At 37.7% G+C, this 9,408-nt stretch overlaps 1 non-coding gene across 1 annotated transcript; it reads left to right on the top strand.

The window, feature by feature from the left end:
- The first annotated feature begins 3,558 nt into the window (after positions 1 to 3,558).
- On the top strand, positions 3,559 to 3,664 carry LOC132618952 (small nucleolar RNA R71). The gene has a single exon (XR_009574403.1). It is a non-coding gene; the product is annotated as a small nucleolar RNA R71 (small nucleolar RNA).
- The last annotated feature ends 5,744 nt before the right edge of the window (positions 3,665 to 9,408 follow it).

Raw genomic sequence — 9,408 nt, 5'->3', positions numbered from 1 at the left:
TCTATATCAAGCTCATCAGAAGGTCTCCCAGCCTCTTCAAGCCGAGAGAGATGGTCAGCAACCTGATTTTCAGTACCCTTGCGGTCCTTCACCTCAAAATCAAACTCTTGCAGCAATAGCACCCATCTGATCAGTCGCGGCTTTGCTTCCTTCTTTGCCATGAGGTATCTCAAGGATGCATGATCAGTGTAAACCACTACTTTGGACCCCAACAAGTAGACCCAAAATTTCTCAAAAGCAAACACAATGGCAAGTAGCTCTTGCTCCGTCACTGTGTAATTCATCTGTGCAGCATTCAGTGTTCTTCTGGCATAATAGATCGGGTGCATAATTTTGTTGTGCCTCTGCCCAAGCACAGCACCTATTGCAAAACCACTAGCATCACACATCAGTTCAAATGGCAAGGACCAGTCAGGAGCAACAATAATAGGAGCAGTAGTGAGATGCTCTTTTAACTCCTCAAACGCCTTCTGGCACTTACAATCAAACATAAATTTAGCCTCTTTTTCAAGAAGCTTGCACAATGGATTGGCAATCTTGGAGAAATCTTTGATGAAGCGCCTGTAGAAACCAGCATGTCCCAAGAAACTTCGGACACCTTTGACTGAGATAGGTGGTGGAAGTTTTGCAATCACATCAATTTTCTCTTGATCGACCTCGATTCCCTTTTCAGAGATTTTGTGACCGAGGACAATTCCTTCCTTCACCATAAAATGGAACTTCTCTCAATTTAGCACCATATTGGTCTCCTCACACCTTTTTAGCACTTGACCCAGATGACCAAGACAGTCTTCAAATGAATCACCCACCACAGAAAAGTCATCCATGAATACTTCCAAGAAATCCTCTACCATGTCAGAGAAGATTGACATCATGCACCTCTGAAAAGTGGCTGGTGCATTAAACAAACCAAAAGGCATCCGACTGAATGCAAATGTCCCATAAGGACAAGTAAAAGTGGTTTTCTCCTGATCTTCCAGAGCAATGTTAATCTGATTGTAGCCCGAATAACCATCAAGGAAGCAATAGTAGGAACGCCGTGCTAGCCTATCAAGCATCTGATCAATGAAGGGCATAGGGAAATGGTCCTTGCAAGTGGTTGTATTGAGCTTGCGATAGTCCATGCAAACTCTTCATCCGGTGACTGTTCTGGTCGGGATCAACTCATTCTTTGCATTCGGCACAACAGTAATGCCGCCCTTCTTAGGAACACATTGGACCGGGCTCACCCATTTACTATCAGCAATTGGGTAAACCACGCCCGCATCCAGCCATTTCATGATCTCTTTCTTTACGACCTCTTGCATATTCTCGTTCAGTCGCCTCTGATGCTCTACACTCTGTTTGCTACCCTCCTCCAACTGGATTTTGTGCTCACAGATCCCAGATGGAATACCTCGAATGTCTGCTATGGTCCAACCAATAGCACGCCTATACTCCCTCAACACCTCCAAAAGCTGTAGAATCTGCTCCTCAGTCAATAGGGCTGAAACAATCACGGGTAATGTATTATCTGGACCAAGGAACTCATATTTCAGATGTGATGGGAGTTGCTTAGGCGGCTCAATGATCGAAGGCTTTGATGGAGGAGTTTTTCTATTTTCCAGATCAAGATTTAGCTTCTTTGGGTCGTATGTATATGATCCCAACCCAACAAGTGAGTTAACTGTCTCCACATAGCCTTCCATGTCTTCAGCATCGAAATTCATAAGAATACCGGCTAAAGCCTCACCCAAACTCTCTTCTTCCATTTTGAACTCCACTTCTTCATCAACAATATCGAATGAATCAATTACCGAAATACTCTCGTAAGCACTTGGTAACTTCATCCCTTTGCTAGCCTGAAAAGTCACTTTTTCATTGTTGACTCGGAACTTGATTTCATTTTTCTCCGAATCCATCAGAGCCCTCCCTATAGCAAGGAAAGGTCTCCCCAGAATGATAGGAATGTCCCGATCTACAACACAGTCAAGAATCACAAAATCAGCGAGCAACATAAAATCACCAACCCACACAATTACATCATCAACCACCCCAACAGGTCTTTTGATAGACCTATCAGCCATCTGCAACCTCATCGTAGTCGTCCTTGGCATCCCCAAACCTGATTGATTATATATAGCAAGGGGAATCAATTTAATACTCGCCCCATTATCACACAAATCGCGAGCAAAATCATGGTGCCCAACAGAACAAGGAATGGTGAACGCCCCAGGATCTCCCTTTTTCTAAACAGTTGTGGTTGAGATGACGGAACTCACAGTGTGAGTCAAACTCACGGTTTCATGCTGAACCGTCTTCTTCTTGGTCAGCAAATCCTTCAAATATTTCGCAAAACCGGGCATTTCCTTGACAGCTTCCAAAAAGGGAAAATTTAGAGATAACTGCTTCAGCTGGTCATAAAACTTCTCAAACTTAGCATCTTACTTCTTCTTTACCAACCTCTGAGGAAAGGGCGGTTTAGATTTGAATAGCTGCGTCAAAGGGCGGAGAGCCCCTTTCACAACCTGCTTACTTGTGTCATCAGCTTCTCTCACCATCTCTGGAATATCAGCAACCTTCTTGTTAGTAGGAATCTCATCGGCAATAATAGGTGTTTCAGACTGCACCTCATCCTCTTCATCTATTGGCTCAAGATCAATCACCTTCTCAGCAGCCCCTTGGAGTGTTTTACCACTCCTAGTAGTGATGGCAAATGCACGGTCTACACCGCCTCCCCCATTCTTAGGATTTGGAATAGTGTCACTCGGAAGTCCTCCCTTTTTAGGAGGGTGCTGCTCTCTAGAAATATCCCTCATCTGCGACTCAAGCTTCTGAATAGCCGCTGTATGGGAACCCACTGTTTCTGTCAGCCCAGATAAAGTCCTTTCAGACTTAGATTGATTTGCTAGAATCTTCTTAAGCATTGCTTCAACCTTCGAACTACCCTGCTCTGTTGACTGCCCTTTTGGTGGTATATAAGGATTGGAACTCGTGTTCCCAAAATTGTTGCTTTTGTTGTAGATCCCTTGGTTCGCACCACCATAATTATTGTTGTAGTTCCCAGAGTTGTTGTAAGCACCTTGGCCTTGCTGAGGTCTCCATTGATTCTGATTCTGATAGCCACCTTGGAAATTCTGTCTTTGATAACCCCCTTGAGATTTATTAACATAATTAGCATCTTCAACCTGCATAGGTGGCCCAGCAAGGAACGGACCATCTTGAGCATGGTACATCCCTTTTGGCAAAACTGTATCATCCTCACAAACATTTACCTTCTTGATTTGAGATTCATCAAATTTCTTCGTCAGCAAGGAAATATTTGTTGCGTGTTCTGCCAATGTTTGTTGAGTGTCTTTATTCTCCTTCACTATATTCTGGATCATAGCACTACCATACAGTACCACATCAGCATTGTTTGACTGCCAAGCCTGATTATGAGTTGTCAGCTTGTTAAGTATGGTGGTCACTCGTCGATAAGTCTTGTTCATGAAACACCCATCAGCTGCATTATTAGCAACCAACTGCGTCACTGGATCAAGCCCTCGGTAGAACTTCTCCATTAATATATGTTCAGGAAAACCATGATTCGGGCTCTTCTGCAAATATTCCTTGAATCTCTCTCAGGCTTCATATAGTTGTTCCCCCGGTCGCTGGTTAAACTCATAAATCTTGTCACGAATTTCAGCCTTCTTGCTAGGGGGGGTACCACTTGGTGAGAAAAGCAGTCACCATCTCTGCCCATGAAGTAATCGAATTTCGGGGCAGCTTCTCAAACCATGTTCTTGCCTCTCCAGCCAAAGAATATTTGAATAACCTCAACCGGATAGCATCTTGTGGAACGTTGTTCTGAATGTGCTTAGCACACACATCCACAAAATTCTGCAAATGACGTTGAGGGTCATTCTCGGTAGAGTTCTGAAAGTATCCCTCAAGTTTCAACAGCTAGTATAGAGAGGAGTCAATTTTCACAGTAGCAGCTCCAACTCGAGGCTGAACAATAGCAGATGCATAGTCCTCCTCTGGAACAAGATCAGCGAAAATATTCTCATCATCAGATTCATTTGCCAGATTGTTCAACCGATTCCCCTGGTTACCAGCACGATGATTTTGCTGATTTTGATTCATGTTCACCTGGTTTACACAGAGTAGCAAACAAGGTGTGATGGAATAAGCAAAAGACTTCAATCAAAGAAAACACTATTTAGTAATTTCAAAACCGTATTCCCCGGCAAAGGTGCCAAAATTTGATACGCTCAAATTACACCTATGAATGGTATAACGCGGATGTTGTCAAATATAGTAACCCAACAAGGTTGGGGTCGAATCCCACAGGGAATATGGTGTGAAAAGGTTACTAAAGTCGTAGATGCTAAGGTCTAGGTCTAATGTCTTAATCCGATGATTTTGGTAAAAGTTGGTTTTTCTATAACTAATTGTTAAACTATTGCTTTGGTGGAAATTTATGGTAAAATAAACTAAGGTTGTGTCCCCGCTAGATAGGGTGTATGATCATGGGTATTGATCTCGATATACTTATAATCACTACAAGAAAAAGCCTTATCTGCGACCAACATTTAGGGACGAGATCATAATTCCGTCTCTAAAAATACATGTATTGGGACGAGATTATATTTCGGTCCTTAATTTAGTACTTTATTAGGAAGGTACTAAATCTAGTCCCTAAAGAAATTAGTAACTGGTCCTAAAATAGAATTGAGGGCCTTGAACGGAGAGACTGACCCCAAATCTAATACTAAAAAATAAAAATAAAAACGTATGGTTTTCTCAAATTCCAGGGGCCAAACCAATTAAAAACTTTTATTTTCACAAAAAGGCAGGCGCTAAACCTAGATGTATAGTGAAATAAAAAAAATCTAAGAATTAAAAAAACCTCTTTGTTCTCTCAAAACACAAGTCGTCGCAACTCTACCCTAAGATTTACACATCTCACCCATCATGTACACTGCCCTAGTTCTGCCGATCGTTGCAGAAGAGAGCTTCCCCAAGAAGTGTTGTGAAGACCCAATCACAACAGGTCCTTGCTAATCCTTAGAACTTCTAGGGTTGAAAAGAAGGTACGTTTTTTTTACTTATTGGTCTACTTTTTTTTCAATTTAGGTCTTCTATTATCAGTAAATATTGCATAGCCCTTTGGATCTTGGTGTATTTGATTGGTAAGCTAAGAGTCCTGGAGTGTTATTATCGTTTGCGATAACCCAGTTGATGTTTAAGGCTGATTAGGCCTCTGGTGTATGAATGCTAACAGAGATCTCTATCTTTTGTTATCATCATTTTGGTTTAATTATAAATTGTCCCAATTTTTACTTATCAAAGTAGAAAGTATATAAATAGTCGAGCAACGATTTTCTCATAATATATTTGAAATCACCAGAATCTTTTTCTTTTTTGCTGGGGAATTTGTTATATCGATCTTATTTTGTCTCTAATGATGGTTATTTGAAACTTTACTGAGATACCAGAATCCATTTGGCATATGTCATTGTTGTCTGTTTTGCGTTTTTATTTGTGGATTGGTTAGAAATTACTTGGTAGGGCTGCTTATCGGCAGATCGGTTGGATATTTGCGCTAAAAGATTCGGTTTAGTGGTTATCGGTTTTTAAATGTACTACTCTGCTAGCTTACCATTAAGATATTGGTTGGTTTGGTTTCAGTTTAGTGGTTTACCCTTCAGTTTATTGGTTAATCAACACTATTCTAGAAGCTACATCCTACCTAAATTGAAAAATCAAAACATTACTGCCAGCCTCGCTTCATTTTGCATATAAATGAGAGCTTCGTATACCATTGTAATTTGCACCAGCTATTCCTCAGTAATATGACCTGCTAACTGATGAAGAAATAAATTTGAACTGGAAAGATACATTGTTAGACCAACAACTATATTTACTATATTATTTTGGAATAAATTCTAGCAAAAGAAACTTCACACGAGATCTAGTCTTTAAAGAGTAAAGAACAAATAGGAGTAACGAACATAAACCTAGATACTTGTGTATCAATTTTAATGTATACTCTTACCACTATGAAGAAAGGCTAAATTAAAATTATTTGGATAATTTTAAATAATTACTAGATCATGACTGTTCGTATCTGTTTAATGTAAAAAACAAATGACCATCGTCCATTCTAATTTTGATCATTATTCAAACAATGGAATATTATCAGGAGTACAACTTGCCTTTTTGTTTTAAAATTTGTTTACAGTTGAACCTTTTTGGTCAGATATAAAGCTTGTTTACTTCATTTCTCAAAACACAGTAGTTTGCATCTGATCGTAATTGTGCGCATCTTAGTATTTTTCTTATCCTTTATCTTTTCTTAAACTAATTCTTATGTACTCTCCTCAGGATGCATGAACCTCAGCTGAAAAGTACTTGGCATATAAATGTGCTAGTTTTAAACGTAGAGTTAGTATAATCATTTATTTTTGTGATGCTTGATCAGGATTTAAGTATATTTAGCCACGCAGTTCACTAAAATATGCACTCAAATATATACACAAAATTTGTCAAGTCGATCCCACTTGCAGAAAGCCGATAAAATCTCTTCCCCCATCATTTTCTCAGCTTCTAGTATTGTCTGTTGGTGATAAATCCCATAACTATATCTTGTTTTATTGACAGGCCAGCAAAGCATAACAATATCTTGGGACAATAATATATGAGAAGTAATGAAGAACACATGTAGAAAGGCGGTCACTGGCCAGAACATTGAAATACTTAAAATGATGACTCTAACAGTAATAAGTGGTGAGCAAATCAAGTACTCAATCTTTTTGTCTTTTTCACGGCAAAGGAACAGATTGGTACATAGGAAATCCATGCAATGAAAATGAAAAGACAGCTTAGGTAATTTATTTTACATCCTGAGCAATGGTTATTTGTCCTTGACAGTAGATTATTAGGAAGTTTGCATCTCATAAAAGAAACCTGAAAGTAATTTGAATCCCATAAATGTGCTTATTCCTCTAAACTCAACTTAGGTTTATCTCATCTCTAGGAGTCCATTCATGCATTATTTTCTGAAGTCAATGTAATTATATTTCAGGAATCCGGTGTATATCAACTCTTTTCTTAAAATTGATGTATGGTGCCAAACATTCTGAGGGATGCACCTAGATCACCTAACATTCAACCCCAAATGGGACAGCGGTCTTATTTAGTACTTCCAAAAATGCTCCTTGAGCCTGTGCTTTCCAGTTGTACTTGACAGTGCATTTGTTTAGTAAGACTCTAAAACTTAAATGAGCCTTCATCAGGTTGTGCAAAATAGTATTTTTTAACAATTTTTGGGAATTAATTGCACTATCTTGAGTTGGAAATGTTTGACCAAATTAAATATTAGCTGAATTTCTATCTTGCGCATGCCATAGAGGTGACAAATATGAACGGCCTATATAGCAGAGGCTCTCTCAATTTGCATTTGAAATTAAACTTTGCATAACTTGAAGGTCGGGGCGCCATTTTGTGAGCATTGTGCTTCTATGGCTGAATTTGACATTTGCTGGAAGCTAGTAGCTGCTATATTTGTAGTTTACTTCATTTATGTTCATCCAAACAGTGAACATCTAAGGTTGAACTTGTTTCTTATATCATTTTTATGAGAAATGATTAAATTCCTCAGTATTCCTTTGTTCTATATGCAATTGTTGTAGTGATGATGGAAAAAGCCTTATTGAAAATAGATAAAACATGCTTCTACCAGATGGAAAAAAGTCTTATTGTTGTTAACTCTTGTTCTGTTTTTCTGTTTTTCAAGTTTAATTTTTGTAGTTCCTTGTTTGGTACTAGAAAGAGCTCATAGTCTCACTTGGTTTGATATTCTCCTTGTTTTACAAGAGGCCTTAGTGGAAGGTTAGAAGAATTAGTTCGATCACTTCCATTATGTTTGTCACAGTTGTTTTAGTTGTGGTTCTTTAAAATAGATATTAGGTTCTTGGTTAATGCATCCCAAAGCTTTTCTAATTAATATTTCTTATATCCCTACAGCGTTGATGTTCTGGATAACACCTGATGAATTTAGACTGCGTTTGGGGTAAGCGGTTTAACCATTGCTAGTGTAAAATTTACTTATCTTATGTTACTAATAATTATTCATCGTCTTTTCAAAATTTTGTACTTATATGTTTTGCAGATTGAAGTTACAAGTCAAGATGCAAGTTTGGAAGATGCACAAGCTCATTATTATTTTGCTAGGAATGTTATGCAAAACTCAATATCATAGTCTAGCTCGGGATATTAGCTAAGATTTTTGTTAAGGTGTTAGAGCAAATATTGAAACTAACATCATAGGTCATTAACCATTTTATTGTAACTCTCTCTCTCTCTCTCTCTCTCTCTCTCTATATATATATATATATATATATATATATATGTAAAACTTTTTATATCTAGATTTTTCAGTAGCAATTTGATATTTATTGATAAAAAATAACATTCTTGTGGCATCAAGCTTTAGGGACCACTCCTGGTCAGTAAGGACCAGAAAAAAAGTCCCTAAAATTAGTGTATTACTTTAAATAGGGACCAATTAAGGTGGTCGCCAAAAGATTTAACGACCAGAAAAATATATAATTCCAATGATACTAATCATGTGTTTGGGACGAGATATGTAGTCTATAAAAGCATTTAATGACCAGATTTTCTCTCCGTCGCTAAAGACCTTTAACGACCAGAGTATTGAACCCATCGTTGTTGACCTTTAGCGGCGGAAGCTATTACGACCAGTGGCGATCAATTTTTCCACGTCATAATTGCTCTATTGGGACCAGATTTAGACTTTTAGGGACCAGTTTTCCCTTCCTTAAAGGCCATTTTTCTGGTAGTGAATGGATCATTATATGAATACACTTAATCTCTATGTGAATCTCTACTATTTCCCAATAAATAAAGATTATGTCTTTCTATGATTTTCCCAAATATAAGAAAGTGACCATGAAGAACGATTAATCATGCCAAGTAAATTCATCTTATTCCTAAGTGAATTTATTAAACAAAGTTTAAAGCTTTGAGTTCTTGTTAGTTATTCTTACCAACCCTAATTATTTTCCCAAATAAATCAAGATTTATGGCTTTAATCAATGTTTGCAACCATTAATTATGAATGAAGAATGAAGAATAACTAAACCCTAATAATCCATTATTTGTATATCAATCACAACCCAATCACAAAACACCCATCATTGGGTTCACAACCCTAGTAAGGAAATTAAGCTACTCATGACAAAGAACAAGAAATAAGAAATTGAATAATTCATAATTGCTTACTTTGGAAGAAAATATGAATTGATAATACTTGAATTGATGTTTGAATCTTCAAAAACTAGAGAGAATTTTATGTTCTAAGTCAAGAGAGAAAAATATAATAACTGATAACTATTAAAACCCTACAATGACTATTTATAA

This window comes from Lycium barbarum, chromosome 1 (assembly GCF_019175385.1).
Source record: "Lycium barbarum isolate Lr01 chromosome 1, ASM1917538v2, whole genome shotgun sequence".
NCBI classification, from domain to species: Eukaryota; Viridiplantae; Streptophyta; class Magnoliopsida; order Solanales; family Solanaceae; genus Lycium; species Lycium barbarum.
The sequence above is the reverse complement of the archived record's forward strand: the minus strand, read 5'-3'. Positions and strand labels throughout refer to the sequence as shown.